The 13,156-nt window shown below is 38.3% G+C and overlaps 1 long non-coding RNA gene across 5 annotated transcripts in view; it reads right to left on the bottom strand.

Moving 5' to 3' along the window:
- Positions 1–13,156, bottom strand: part of LOC104148494 (uncharacterized) — a 101,008-nt gene that overhangs the window by 53,037 nt on the left and 34,815 nt on the right. For all 5 annotated transcript variants that reach the window (XR_011140176.1, XR_011140173.1, XR_695120.2 and 2 more), the window contains exon 2: positions 10,446–10,618. This is a non-coding gene — a long non-coding RNA (uncharacterized lncRNA). The remainder of the gene's footprint in view (positions 1–10,445; positions 10,619–13,156) is intronic.

Here is a 13,156-nt window from a genome sequence, read left to right as displayed (position 1 = left end):
ATCCCACCATGTCTCTGTAACCGCAACGAGATCATGGCCCTGTGACCGCACACAGATCTCTAATTCTTCCTACTTATTCCCCATGCTGCGTGCATTGGTGTACAGGCATTTCAGAGAGCCAGTCAAGCATGCAGGCTTCCCAGAAGAGGTGCAAGAGGATCTTCCATAGCCATGTTGCATGCTGTCTCCCCTGGCTGCACACACCCACTGGAGGCATCCTGACTTGAGTGGTGTTTTGCTAACTACCCTGTCTCTATACCACTCCCCTTCCCCCATCTTGCCTAGTTTAAAGCCCTCCGTACCAGGCTGGCCAACCTGTTGGCAAAGAAAGACACGCGTGCCCCACTTCATGAGGTGGATCCCATCTCTCCCCATCAGTTGTTGATCTTCAAACAGGGTCCCATGGTCATAGAAACCAAAACCCTGCTGCCAACACCAGCAGCACAGCCAGTTGTTAACTTGGAAAATCTGTCTACTCCTCCTCCCATCTGTTGCCCTCACTGGCAGGATTAAGGAGAAAGTGACCTTAGCTCCCAGACTCTTGACCCCCATCTCCAGAGCTCTGAAATCCTGTTTGTTGGTATCCAATTTGCCCTTAGTGTCATTAGCGCCCACATGGAAGATCAGCAGAGGGTAATAGTCCGATGCACGGACAAGCCTTGGCAGTCTTTCCACGAGATCTTTTATTCGAGCCCCTGGCAGGCAGCAAACCTCTCTGGACAAGAGGTCAGATCAGCAGACAGGTGCCTCTGTCCCCTGCAGCAGGGAGTCACCCACAACAATCACTCGCCGCTTCTTCCGGGGGTTCCCGCATGGCACAGGGTCTGCCAGGCCAGTTGCCTCCCTTGGAGCCATGCCCAGCCTCTCCTCAGCCTGGAGGGTGCTAAACTTGTTCTTCAAGGGTAAGTCTTGAGGGGGAGCAAGAGCCTTTCTCCTTCTACCAGAGGTCACCAGCTTCCAGCCCTCTTCAGCAGTGTTATGATGCACCTTTACACATGATGCTGAGCCCTCTGACAACTCCGCTGCAGTGGGGGCAGGGGACTCCCGGAGCTGAACAGTCTCCGAGAACGCCCTGTCAATCTCCCGCTCATCCTCTCGGATGCTACGCAGCCTACTAACTTCCTCCCGTAACTCCTTTATCTGGCGATACAACTGGTCAACCACAGCACACCTCAGGCAGGAGAGCTGACTGTCAGCCCAGGCCTCACGGAGAGGCCCCAGGCACTCCCTGCAGCCTGACACCTGCAGAGCTGCATCTGCTGTCCGAGGGTCTGTCTGGGTTGAAGCCTCAGACACAGCCGATGCAGCACCTCCAGCAGCCACTGGGGAATGTGCTCTGTGGCGTGTCATGACCATGCCCTGGGGAAGGACACACCACTGTGCAAAATGGAGAGGTGCCTTCTTTGCCTTCTGGCGCCCTTCTGCGTGAACTGCTGCGCAAACTGCTGTGTCTGTTCGCTGCCTCTGTTGGCTGCGCTCATGTGCTCTCTTTTGCTGTATTTTTCTTGATCATTTTTTCTCAGGTCAGTGACCTTCTACTTCTTTCAGTGCATGGACAGTGTGCATCTAATGACTACAAAGTACAGTTTTCCACTGCTCCACTTTTATTATCTCTTCATAGCTCAGAAAGTGGTCTTATGCATTATTTACCTGAGTGTTGTTTCAGCAATGCTCCAGTTGCAGCATTATAAGCTTCCTTTTAGAGTTTCCTATAACATTCATCATTACAATTGTTTCAGAACTCTTAATTCATTTTCACAACACCTCTGTGAGATAAAGGCAAATTATTAGCTGTGTTTATTAGGACAAATGATAGAAACTGACCTTAGAATTGCTGAGAGATTTTAGACACTACAATTGCTGTTGCAGACAGTACAACATTACTCAGGAACCAAGGACTAAAACAAACTGAGGTGAAAAAGTATCTAGCCATTTGTGACACACAAGTCTGATTTGTACCTATTATTGCTTTGCATAGGAATATGGCCCCAGAAATGACTACATTACAGTCGTTGATTGCTGCTGCAATGAGCCATGTGATGAAGACAGAATCCAGAAGTCCAAAGAATATCTATTCTGTACTCGGGCTCTGGGAAATGTTCAGCTCATGTTTGGTCAGTCAGGATATTAAATTCTTCTGCCTCATTGCACCTTGTTGCAAGCTGTTCCTCACCAAGAAAATCCTAGCCCCAGTGGTGAAATCATGAGTACATGGGTTGTTGTGATGGGACGCTGCACACAAGACTCTGCATGCTTGACTCCAAAATCTGTCATCTGCTTTTGTTCCTCAGTCTCCAAAACTAGTTATTAGTTTGGACAAACTTAAACCACAAATCACATTTTCTGCTTTAAGCTCACTATTTTATAATGACTTTAGACTTTAGTAGCCAAAACTAAAACCTTTACAAAACTTAGCCTGAAGAAATCAGAATTTGGAAGCATTGCCTATATGTGAGGTGCATCAGGTAGGAGACAGTTTAAGTGCAAATACCAAGTAAAACACAGCAACATAATCAAGTCTTTAGATATACCTATCAAATGGTGAAAATTCTTTTAACTCCAAAATAAATAATCCATGTAAACACAAATAAGGTCCCTGCAGCACTATCAAAGAAGTTCCTAGGAGCACAGACCTAGAAGCACCAAGTTGATCCAAACTCTAGTGTTTCATAGAAAGATAACACGAAATTATGCATCAAGCAATACAAAATTCTTTGTGGTTCCTTGCAAAATGGATGTATTCATTTCAAGCACTGCTGTCGCTGAAAATTGTGAATATCAGTTTGCTCTGCATATCAGCATGTTGTGTTCCAAGTTAACACTTATGCAGAGAAGAGTACAACTGTTGACTGCTTGCATGAAGTTTGGGTTAACTAACCTGCCTAGTCAAAAGTATTAGACTGAATTCTTGCTGCTGTCTTAAATCACGGTGTCACTTTCTCTCCTCTAGCACTTCCTTTATCATTCACCAAACATCTTCCGACTTGCGGTTAACTAAACTCTAGCAAAAGATACATAGTTGAATCTATTACACTGCAGATTACTTACAATAACGGTTCTCAAGTAATCGCTTGATTTGAATTCAAACTTTGATTTAGATGCATAAAGACTACAGTAATTATTTTGTTGTTAATACTAAGAAAGGAACTCAGAACATGTCAATGTACTTGCATAGACAGCATAAAGCATAAGTATAGAAAGGAATAACATACAAAGTAGTGTTTACTACTTTAGTCCACTTTAGTGTTTAGTCCACTTTAGTGTGGACTAAATTCTGCAACTCATTTCCAGCTGGTATCAGATTACATTAATGGTAACTTTAGTTGTATGTGTCACTCCAATTCATTGTTAATTCCCATGCTGCTAATAAAATCCACTCACTTATCACCGCTTCCAAGAACAATACCCTAGGCATTTCAAAATCTTCACTATTTAAAAAAAAAAAGAAAAAACCACTGAAGTAAAGCTCTTTGTCTGCTATTATTCCCTTATTGAGTCAGATTCTATGAAATAGTATGATGTGGATTACTAATATGATTGTAAAAGTCTTAAAAGCAAGCTGATTAAAAATAAATCTACACTTAATTAACTTAATTCACTTCATTAACACTTAATGTTAATGAACGCTTACAGATGGGCCCTCCTTTTCATTATTCTCCTATTGGTTGAACTGAGTTATCTGAACAAAAAGTTGAGTTCCAGCCTGAAATTTGCTACTATGCTATATTAAATGACCATAAATCATATTTGATTCAATTTTTGTTGGTTACCGATTAAAATGCTTGATGTTACTGCATAGCACTGAAGAGCATATAATCTCAGAGAGAACATGAATGCAAGGCATAAGAAACAGCAATACAGGGGAAAAAAATCCCACTTGCAAGAATATTCACTTCATCAAGTGCACATTCAGGTATCATTCCTGCTTTGCACTGATGAAACATCATTTCTTTACGTGTCACTAGTATGGAGAGTAGTCTTTGAAAATAGAAAAAATTCCAAAGCAGTGACAAAGTGCTTCACACAAGTGCAAAAAAAAAAAAAAAAGTTCCAGCAAATATGTTAGCAGATCAATATATTTCCCAATAATACCCTGCACAGCCAACCAATCCTAAAGTTAAAGAATGCCAATTTAAATGCTAAGTAGCCTCTCTGCCTTCAAAAACCCAATGACTGTTCAATGGCCTCAAAGTTCCAAGAGAAAAGAAGGAAGATATGGAAAATCATATTGTGTTTTATAAGAAGGTACAGTCAGGCTAGCCAAAGGCCAGGATATTTAAGCCTAGAGCAAATTTATATTCTATTTTCATTCATAGATTTATGTTTTTGTTTTTGTTTTTTTTTTCTGGTGACTGTTTATTGTTGTGTTGCTGGAATGTTACAAATGCAGTGAAGCCAAGGCTTCTACAGTGTCACAGTTCTCAGTGGGGTTCTCTGACTCTATCCACAGAAAGGCTGAAGATGTGCTCCACTCTTTTCATCTTTCCCAGTATAAAAGTAGGCAGAAGCATTTCCTCTTAAGATTGCTTAGCAAAGTACAAAAATCTGTTTTTTAGAGACAAATAGGTGAAAAGATGATTCCCCGATATAAAGCCTTTTTTTTTTTCTCTGCAGATTACAGTTAAATGCCCAAGGGTTAGGAACACACAGTGCTTTTGTAGTCCTTTGCAGGGCATAGCAGATGTGTTTTTGCTGACTGACTTCACATTCTGTTTAATGCATCAGTTGCCCGTGACTACTTGTTCAGAATTCCAAGAACCTTTCTTCCATAGCAGGGTGAATGATTTTTTTTCTTTTCCTTTCTTTTCCAACATTCTCCCCTCTGTGTTAAATCATGCCAAAGGATGCAGACAGTGGAGAGAGGGAAAGAAAAGGTTACTGCAGCTGCTGTGATAGCAAGTACAGGTTTCAGTCGAAGAGCATAAACAGATTTAATCATTTTGAAAATATTTTGTGAGTGCTCTTGACTTTGGCGTATCCAAAAAGTGGACAAATCTCTAAACTTTGTACTCTACGGCCTCACAATTAGGAATTGAAAACTCAGCTAGCATTTAAGAAAAGTGGTTATTTGGTTTTTGGTCTCTCTTGTGTACAGCAATATAAGTGGCTAACAGAATTGAAAAGAGTGGAAACAAGCAGAAAAAGATAGAAAAGTAGCGAAAAAAAGATATATTTTCCCCTTTTGGAGAAGGAAAACTCAAGGATCATTGCAACTGAAGTTATAATCCTATTCTTTAATCTCAGCTCCTAGCAAGATGATAGTTCTTAGCGCATTATGTCAAAACTTCCCTGAATACTTCACGTTGCTTGGTTCAGCAAATATTGTCCGTTTTCAGTCTAGATAATAACAAGCTTCCTTAACATAGCTTCCCAAGGAGTATGAAAGCATCATGTTTTCACTTAACTTTGTTTTGACTAAAAGCTTTGTCTCTCCCACTGGGGCACTGTTTGTGGCACCCATCCCATTTCGTAGTTCCTTGTTAACATGAATCTACTCTGTTTTGTACCTGCTAGTCTGAATGCAAGAGTATATTCCAAGAAAATACTGAACTGCAAAGATGCATTGAAATCAAGACACTTTACATAATTCTACAGTACCCTGAGAGATTTTGAAAAGAGTCAGACATACTGACATCCCAGTAGAGCCAGGGAGACTTGTGAATATTTTACACTAGAGATTATTAGAAATTTGTTCCTCCCTAGTTACACAGCAGCAATTAAAAATCATTAACCTTTATCCAGCTTAGCTTTTCTGGTGACTATCAGCCTTATGATACTGACATTATCAAACTAGTATAACACGGTCATCAGTTTTGGTGCTAGATTTTCCTTTCTTTTTAAACATCTCAAGGTAAAACCTAGTTTATATTGATGTCCAAGAAAACTTGCCCCAATAAAAGGATCTAATTTTACAAAAAAATTGTTATTTTCAAGAATATTCAATTAATTAAAATAGTGTTTTTCTGTACAGATCAACTCTTATTTGTGACAGTCTAAGCAGTGCTCAGACAGGTAAGTATGGAGGTTACCCCGCAGGCAAAACTAAAAATGTTAACAGGCTCCCTCCACTCTGTGTCCCAGCTCTGAGACATCAGTAAATACAGGTTGAGAGGCTGAAGGGGGAGATGATGCACTTTTCCATAGAATTTAAAGAAGTATTTTGGGGATTCAGATCCTTAAATCTCATTGGGTAGCCAGCATCTAAGGTGCTTTTTACAAAGCTTGAGCTTTGCTTTCAGGACAGTTGTGTTTTTAAATGACAAAACAGCAAGTCTTTAGGAAAGTCTATACCCTTCAGCTAATGCTCTGGATCTAACATTCTTGCATAGTGTAGAAAGAATATCTTTGGAAATGTGGAAAGAAAAATGAAGAAAGAAAACCTTCACATTGTGCAAACAGGTAGCACGCCATTTCTGGCACAAATATTCAATAGAGTGTGGTTTTGCATATGTTTTCATTCTCTCCCACGTGTGTGTGAACACACATATCACACATTTTAAATATAAACTACAGAGTGACAGGCCACAGTTATTAGGATGAGCTTTATTCTTGGTTCAAGAATGAATTTTTCTGCTAATATTTTTGTGCAGGATTTTCAGAGAGCAAGTTGAAAATGTTTACTGAAAAAAAATCATTTTATCCTGATACAGATAAAGAAGGCATAAGGGGTACTGCACAGTGCTATCTTTACAATATAGTTCACCAGTAGTCCACATTATTCTGGGACATCTCTTTCTAGAAAGAAAATCGTAATTACAGTACAAAACCAGGAAGGATGCAGTGAGTTTTCATTTAAGAAGATGCCCTGCAGCATCTGTTATGTTAGCTAGTGGCCACTCAAATGATGAAAACACTGCACAAAAAGTCCAGTACGCTGCTGTAAAATACAATCCACAAAGGTTTTGTTTTTTCTAATTGTCAATGAAAATCATATCAAAGTTACAGGGGAAGACATGCTTGGTCATATTAACAATTACTTCAGAGAGAAATCAGGTAAATGTCAAACATCAAATCAAGTTCAGATATTTTAATTGTTCGGTTTACTATATTTTTAAATACAGATGAAGAAAAACTTTAATTTCAATTTAGCCAAAATGTTTGAAATTATTAACTTATATGAGAGAATTTTACATCTAACTTCCATGTAAAGGAAAGAGATGCTGAGGTTTTCACCAGTTCAGGGATAATATTTCTCAACTCTGGATATAAGAATTTGAATCTAGTCTTTCTGGAAAAAAAAATAAAGAATGGACTCATGAACTCCACCTGCAAAACTGATGAATTTCCTTTTTTGAGTTATGGCTCTTAAAGGGCCCAACCTCTTGCTTACTACCTCTAAGAGCAGAGGTATTACCTTTTATGACCACTTTGTGGTCATCTGCCCCCAAGAGGAAGCACAGCTGGGTATGTAGAAGAAATCAGTAGTATAACACTATTTTCGTTTTTCCCCCTTCCCAAAATGGCGGAGGGACTGGGGAGAAATTGAACACACACACACACACACACACACACACACACATACACACACACACATACACAAAATGGTTGTCATTCTCTTTGGTTTCAAAAAAAGATCCATTTTTTTTTCCCAGACCTTCTGCTAATTACTTGGTTTGTATTCCATGTACTTCTTTAAGTATCTGCTTGGAGACTAGAGACTACATAGCCTGTTTTTGTGTCCTCCTTTTCCCCTTTCCACTGTCTCTCCCTAATGAATTCAGAAAACAAGCCTGACAGAGGTTATCATTTTCTTCTTCTGACTTCCTGAATGGAGTTGTCTTCTCCTTTTTCTCTGCTATTCTTTAACTTTGCAGATGTGTTCCCAGGGCATCACTAGAAGGCAGATACACAGTGTTTACAGATCTGGTGATGAACTATGTTAATTTTACCCATCAGAGTGTAAACTGATGCTAAAATGAATGGATGTGAAAAAGATCAGCCAAAACTAGATAATGATCATTCCTGCAAGTAGCGTGAGAACCAACATAAATCCATGTTTTCTGTCTAAAATAATCCATCTCTATTGATCCTTTAACCTAATTTTCTCTGACTAAGATTCAATTTCCAAACCCAGTGCAGAAACAACTTTGTTTGATTATGTTAGATCTTGTTCAGTCCTTCACAGGCTCAAGGTATTTAATTTACTCCTATTATATATTTCTTTTAACTTCCTAGGCATTTCAGCACTGTCTGCTATCTAGATAGTAGACAAATTGAATGAGATTCATTTTTCTGTATATTGCATATAGATCAGACAGAGAGCATGAAACATAAGTCCTCCCACTAATACAAAATCTAGAAAGATTTGTGGGTCCTTAGATATTCAGTTTCTGTATCTATGAGTTTACTCCCGAGCTGGATAGCTGCTTACAAGTACAAGCTTTTGTTCAGAATTGGTTCGTACTTTCTAATGCTGTAAGTAACTTACCTTTTCATTTCAGTAAAGGTCTTTTGTGAACTAGGGCTGCGTTAAAGCATTTGATGCAGTAAGAGTTCATGCAACCCCTCAAGATAAGAGGTTAGCGTGCACTAGCCCCCCGGCATTGGGTCATGTACCCACACTGGGACACAGAGCACAGGCCATGGTGTGCTGAAAGGAGGTAACAGAACAGCTGCAGCATTGCGTGGCAGCTAGGAACGTGAGTTAATCTTACTGGAAAAAAGAAAGGGAGAGAGGAAATACTAGGTATATGGAGAGCTTAGACCACATCTAGCCAGAAATAAAACAATGACTAGCATAAGAATTCGAAGTTAGGTGTTTGAAAGGGAGTTAAACAGGGATTTTTAGGCTGGAAGTAGATGGGAATAATATCATGAGTGATGATACCGCTTTGAATTTGGCTTTCAGACCACGTTCGTTGGCAGTTCACAAGGTTGGCACACAAAATTTCCTGCTGACACTCTACTAAGAGGCAATCTCAGACACTGTGGGTTCAAAATAAGAGATACGAACAGCAGAATAGCAACAATGGGAAGTCTGTCATTTGAAAATGATGGTGCACGAAAAGGATCCGAAAGCTATTCTCCAGACACCCATGAGCCACCACTGACACAGTTATGAAATACTGTGCATAATTCTGGTTAAGGGTGCTTGAAACGATATCCTTCAACTGCAACAAGATGCAATAAAAGGGCAAGCTCAGTGAGACACCAGGAACTGTGGTAAGACACCTACAAGACTAGCTTGTCTTGATTAGCTCAGAAAAAGGCAAGCTGACAGGAGATTATTCATCCTAAATGCATCAGAGGTAAATACTAAAGAAAAGGAAAAGAACTTCTGCTGAAATTTAACACTCACAAGAACAAGGTAGCTATAGAAATATTTAAGTTATCTAACATAAAAAGACTTCTAATTATTGGAGCAATGAAGCTTTAAGGTCATCCTCCCAGTAAGAGTACAAAAGGTAGGAAATTCCTAAATTATTTCACACACTTATGACTGTTGCATTTGGCAATAGATTATTGAATTCAGTGACCATGGAGATTACTTCCAGTCCTGTGCCATGACAACAAATTCTGTAGGGTCATTTAAAAGTCCCAGAATTTCAGATCAGTGTTTATCTATATAAACAGAGGAAGTTCTCTGATAGCAATAGTTTATTTTCTGAGATTTGTTTTGTACAAAATGTAAATAATAATATGAAAATATTTCTCAGTCTTGTAAATTTTTAAAATATGGATAATTTTGTTCTAGTCAAAAGCAAGAAAAATAAAAAAAACAGAAAATCAACATAAAAGAAAGAGAAACAAGGGTCTTTTCCCTTGCAATCAGTTGATTTTGTTTAGACCAGATAAAGTATAGTTTATCACCAACTTACAAGCATTTAGCCATATGAGGTATACCAACAGATATTGATGATACACCTCTAATTAATCTCTTGGCTAACAAATTTGAAAGAGAACACAAAAGCTGAACAAAGAGAAAAAGCAAGCAGCATGCCTCTGCAGATGTGGATTTTTTTGGAAAAAGGCTGATAGTGTTACACCAATATACTATCCTATATATTTGCTTCATAAATAAAGCAGGAAATCTGAATTCCAGGGTTCTCAGATAAGAACTTTTATAAGCCTTCAATTCATGACAGCAATATATTAAAAATAATCAGAAAAAATGTTGTTTAGAAAATTTTAGTCTAAAAAAGCGTCTTTTCCATGATCAGAGTAAGTCAGAGTAAACAACCTCAGTTTTGACATAATTTCAATAAATATAGGAAACAGTCAATCTCTTTAGAATCCCAAAACTGCTGATTAGATGGTAACGCAGTTATGTTTTTCTTTCTCTCTGCAAACATTTAAACACATCCATAACAAGCCTCAGGTGAGTTGTATAATTAAACCTAAATTGAGTTTTGTGCACAGAGCCAGAAAAAGGTATTTGAATCATACCAATTAGCTTTAAATCTGAGTTTGCCTGTAGTGAAAAATGTGCAAATGCAACAACTTACCACTGCAATGAGCTTTGGACAAAGCATGTGATACCCAAAGTCAGTGGTCTTATTTAATTGATGAATCTTCACTGAACTCTGATGATACCATATCACGTACTCAGTGATTAACATCTGGATAAGTCTTTCAGATGTCATTCTTCTTAATTTCATCAATTTCCATCATCCAAACTCTAGTAAAAATATAAACATAAACAAAAGAATCACTTTCTTGTTTTTAATAACAACTACAAACAAATAATTTGTAAAATAAATCATTGAAGGGCTGTTTCAAAGGCCCATAAATAAATGATAATCTACCTACTGAGTGGAGCAAGTATAGGAACAGGCTTAAGTGTTGTAGGTTAGTGATAGTCAGCTTCCTAGCTGGCTAGGCCACTAATCTTATTTCAATGGAAATGAAGGAGCCCTGTACTATAAAGTCTCTTTCCTTTCACATGAAAGGCGTATCTCACCTCAGGAATGATTATGCTATGCATGCACAGTAAACCCACTAGCTCCCCAAAGGGCCAGACCACATGTGTGCACAATGACAGATGGAGGAATGCCTCAAGAAACGTGGCAGTGAGGAGCAGGCCGTTGCCACCAGCAGTCATAATATTTTTTTCCGACCCTGAACACACCCCTTGGGTGTTTCTGTATTGCTTTCAGGAAAATAAGTGTTTGGAAGTGGCTCATGAGCCCAATTAATTGCCCTGCCAGGGCCATACTCTTTACAAGGTAGTGAGTAACTTGCAGAACATTTATTAGGTTGACTGTTTTCATGGTTAGATCTATCAATTTAATTACTTTCTCAAGACCTAAGCAAGCTCCTATTTGACAATTAAATGCTACTTTACAGAGCAAACCTTGACAGCACAACATTCTGTGATGCAACCTATGAAAGTTACCTTTATTTCAGTACTACAAACTAATAAAATAGTAATTAACTACATCAAGTGTCCTGATAGAAAACAGACCAGAATATTATCCAGTTAAGTCTTACCACAACTTCCTTATTTTTGAAATCCTCTTAATTTCACCAGCAACTCTTCAGCTGATTGAGTTTTCACATCTTTTACCTAACATACACACAACGAATTTTCATAGCTGTATCCAACTGCCTGCCTTCTCCTAGAAAACACCCTATTCCTTAACTCTACAGAATGTCAGAACTTTACTAGGCAGGAAAGGGCATCCTACAGTCCATATTGCTTTCACCATGTCTTTCCAAAATTGAGAAACATATAGGTTCAGTAGCATTAAGATCCCATAGATTCTCAGAGGAAGGACTTTTTGCCCATCTCTAACCCGCAAGGATACTTAGCAGTACTATGGTAGAAATGACCTTTAAATAGGAACTCTGTGTTGGGGAAGATGTAAGAGGAGGGCAACATAACCGTTGCTGAACATAAGTTCATCTCTTTGGTTGCCTAATCTGTAAAAGTCTGAAGAGCTCTCTTGAGGTGGTTTAATTACAAAAATGATGCATTAAAAACAACTGCCAACAAAACCAATGTGATGAGGACAGTAGAAACTTTGCTAGTTACAAATTTAGCTTAGCAAGAGCAAAAACATAGATATGCCTTCTTTCGATACCGTTTTTCTTGAGAAACCGAGCTTAAAAAAGCCTACAGAATACCTTTCATATTGAAAAATACTGTCAGCAAAGCATATCTGTAATAAAAATTTTTCAATAATTTTCAAAAGATTATAAAAATCTAACCTTATTTTTGTTGTCATACAATATATTAAGGATAAATTTTGGAATGTCATCCTTGTGATGAGTTTAGTTCACCAGATCATCTGTGTGTAATAACACATATGGTGTACCTCTTTGAAATACAAATCAATTATTTTCAATCTAATACTAGCCAGAAGCTCTACTGCTAATTAACAAGTGAACTAGAGGATCCCTCTGTTACTGCTCATTAAAGAGTTCATTGCAAATGTTAAAAATTGAGATAAGCCAACACTACAGCACTGGTACAAGAAGAAGGCAGCAGATTTCCATATGGCCATGATTATTCAAACTTTCATACGAGTTTGAGGTTTTTTACTGGCTCCAGCCCTCCTTCTTGACTCATAGAAGCCTATTAATATTTTAATCAAATGATACAATGCTGCAGCTGTAATAGCATCATCGACTCATTCATTAATCCCATTATCACAAAATTTTTTCTGTAATAGCATAAACAATTAATGGATTAGGTACAATGGTGTTCAGCCAGTTATGGAAGGCAAGGTAAATGACACAAATCAATCAAAGTAATTTAAATATGACAATGCAGAATACTTCACACACAGAAAAGAAAGAAGTTGTTTCAAGTAGAAGCAATGGCAGTCTTTTTTCCCTTACCAAAAGCATCAAATAAAATAAATATTCCTTTTTTTTTTCATAAAGAGACCAAAAAGCTGAAATAATAGGAAGAAATGTAAAAGGAAAATATTCAGCTGCTCCTAAAGCTTCAGAGAAGGTGCAGCTAATGCAACAACAGAGATTTAGAGGAAGAAATACAGAGGAGACAAACTTTGTATCCTTATAGGCCACAGACCATAAACTAACAAAGGTCTCTGAAAAAGCATTAGCCAGAACCTCAGCCTGCATTACCTGATTTTCATCAACGAAACATGTGGGCCACTAAATAAAGGGAAGCTAGCAATGTAATGCCAGTGAAAGTTTCCTCTAGAAACAGAATTCTGCATTATCATTACAGAAAGATAAATTCCTC

This window comes from Struthio camelus, chromosome 3, assembly GCF_040807025.1.
Source record: "Struthio camelus isolate bStrCam1 chromosome 3, bStrCam1.hap1, whole genome shotgun sequence".
Taxonomy (NCBI): domain Eukaryota; kingdom Metazoa; phylum Chordata; class Aves; order Struthioniformes; family Struthionidae; genus Struthio; species Struthio camelus.
This window is presented reverse-complemented; position numbering and strand designations above follow the sequence as displayed.